The sequence below is a fragment of the Oratosquilla oratoria genome, chromosome 30 (assembly GCF_046742065.1).
Source record: "Oratosquilla oratoria isolate Oo_2021 chromosome 30, ASM4674206v1, whole genome shotgun sequence".
NCBI classification, from domain to species: Eukaryota; Metazoa; Arthropoda; class Malacostraca; order Stomatopoda; family Squillidae; genus Oratosquilla; species Oratosquilla oratoria.
In genome coordinates, this window is record NC_134806.1 from 50,748,135 (window position 1) to 50,751,132 (window position 2,998).

Below are 2,998 nucleotides of genomic sequence, written 5' to 3' on the forward strand. Positions count from 1 at the left end.
CCCGCCAAAGAGATCGCAAATGGCGATATTTGTTGTCTGGAGTGGCGATAATTTTGTATAAATTTAGCCAAAAGTTTACTAGGTTAAAAAAGAATGTACTAGGTCAGATTCACTGTCCGTTTCCATAGCAACCAACAACCTGAGGTTGCTACAAGTGTTTCTACAACCTATCTTGTGGGTACAACCTCTTACTCATCCTCCCAACCACTCCTTCCGTGTTACCATACCGAGCCATACCCAATATATATACATAAACGCATACATACATACACACCTACATACACATTCATTCTCAAGACGGTTATGATGAGAATGATAAATAATTAAAAATGTAAATGAATTAATAGATAGATAAATGAATTAATAAATAGATAAATAAATTGATATAGAGGTTATCTTACCTCTGGTAGCTAGACGGGCTCGGGCCATACCCTCCTCCTCCTCCTCTCCTCCCGTACCCTCCGCTCTTGGCCTCCCGGGCCAACCAGCAGTCAGTTGTGTCTTAACTCTGTAAGAGAGAGGATGCGTCCAGGTTCGAAGCTTTGCCGTTCACTAAAAACTCGCTATATTTAGCTGTAGTTTGTTTTAATGCGTGGATAACGTAGTTCAGATTTGTTATGAGTGGAAATGTGGTGCTCAGTATAACAGTGATCTGTGTAGAACAAATTTAATGTGTTATTTTGAACAGATATAATATAAACATAACATCAGTCTGGGATGAAGTATTTGAAATCTGTTTATATTAATGGAAGTTATTCATTAATATAAGTACCAACACTGTACGTACATAGCAAAATAGAAATTTGGACTGAAAAAATTAAATTATGCTGATTTTTATGCTGACTTCGAAAGAGGAAAATGCTGTTTTTTTGTCATGCTGTAGATATTTAAAAAAATATTATCAACTGAATATATATATATATATATATATATATATATACATATATACACACACACACACACACACACACACACACATATATATATATATATATATATATATATATATATACATACATATCTGTGTCTAAAATAATTTTGACACAAACATTTATTTCTAAACATGTGATATTAGTGAGTTTAGCAATCTACCTACCGGCCTATATTTATGTGTATATGTATGCATATATATGTATATATATATATATATATGTATATATATACATATACATATATGTATACATATATATATGTATATTTATATATATATATGTGTGTGTGTGTTTGTATGTATGGGACAGAAGCAATTGTCCGCTTTGGTCCATTACTTTTACTACCCACACACACACACACACACACACACACACACACACACACACACACACACACACACACACACACACACACACACACACATATATATATATATATATATATATATAATATATATATATATGTGTGTGTGTGTGTGTGTGTGTATACGCATGTGTGTATTTGTATGTATGGGACAGAAGCAATTGTCCGCTTTGGTCCCTTGGTTTTACTATGAAGTACACGGGAGGGCCACACACCGTTTCGCGTTGAGGACAAACGACTTATCCTCCGTTACTGTTACTGTTAAGTAATAGTATAGAATTAATTCTATATTTTAAGATACTGAATAGTTATATTGTTATACATTGTTACTCTTAAGTATCAGTGCCCTATTTTTATTTTCTAATTTAAAAAAATCATTTTGTGTAATGTATACTATTACTATTATGTAATAGCATATATTTTGTTAATCTAGGAGAATTACTAATTATGGTGATACTGTTACTATTAAGTAATGATATATAATTCACATTTCAAATTATTTTAGGATAATGAATAGGTATTATATACTATTACTATTAAGTAATATTAATTTTTCAGGAAAATCAATAGTTATGTTATTACTGTTACTATCAAGTAATAGTAATTTTTATTTAGGAAATTTCGTCTTTAAGGTATTACTAGTACTGTCAAGTAATAGTAATTTTTTATTTAATAAAAGACAACTAATAGTTATGATATTACTGTTACTATGAAGTGATAGTAACATTTATTTTCTATTTTAGGACAATTAATAGGTGCTACGCACTGTTACTATTAAGTATCAGTGCAGACACACATATTAAGATTTAAAATGTAGTATAATATATTCTTATTTTTACTTAAAAGTAGGAGGAAAGGGTAATGTACACGTACGTGGGAGCAAAACATAGGTCATATTGTAATTGCCCTTTTGTATTACTTTTAAGTAATAGTAAGTATTCGTTGGGCTAGTGGATGCCAACAAACTCTGGTCATATTATGTTTTGGTAAAACGAAAGAAATAAACAAGGAAACAAAAAAATTATATAGTCATCTGTCTATGTCTCTCTGTCTATTTCTGTCTGTTTACGCCTATGTCTGTCTATATCTGTTTGTCTATGTCTCTCTATGTCTGGATGCCTGTCTGTCTACGTCTGTCTTTCTATGTCTATCTATATATGTCTTTCTGTCTATTTCTATCTGTCTATATCTACATATCTATGTCTATCTGACTATATCTATCTCTGTCTATGTCTGTCTGTCTATATGTCTGCTTCTCTATGCCTGTCTGTCTATCTCTTTATACCCATGTCTGGTTATATGTCTCTATATTTGTTTGACTTTCTTTTAATTTGATTGTCTGTCTATTTTTTTGTCCGTTTGCCTGTCTGTCTATGTCTGTCTGTATGTCAGTCTCCCTGTCTGTCTGTCTATCTGGCCGTCTGTCTGTCTGTCTGTTAGATAACGATGTGTGTGTGTGTGTGTGTGTGTGTGTGTGTGTGTGTGTGTGTGTGTGTGTGTGTGTAGCCAATATGTACATGCACACATGTATGTACATGTAAATATCTATGTATATGCAAATGTAAGCACCCACACGCACGAACGCACGCACACACACACACACACACACACACGCACACACACACACACACACACACACACACACACACACACACACACCCACACACACACACACGCACACACACACACACACACACACACG

General features: G+C 33.2%; 1 protein-coding gene across 1 annotated transcript in view; it reads left to right on the forward strand.

Moving 5' to 3' along the window:
* Positions 1-492: 492 nt before the first annotated feature.
* LOC143041191 (uncharacterized) overlaps positions 493-2,998 on the forward strand; it is a 68,210-nt gene continuing 65,704 nt past the window's right edge. Inside the window, exon 1 of the mRNA XM_076213027.1 lies at positions 493-532. The gene's annotated coding sequence lies outside the window, so the exon portion shown is untranslated. The remainder of the gene's footprint in view (positions 533-2,998) is intronic.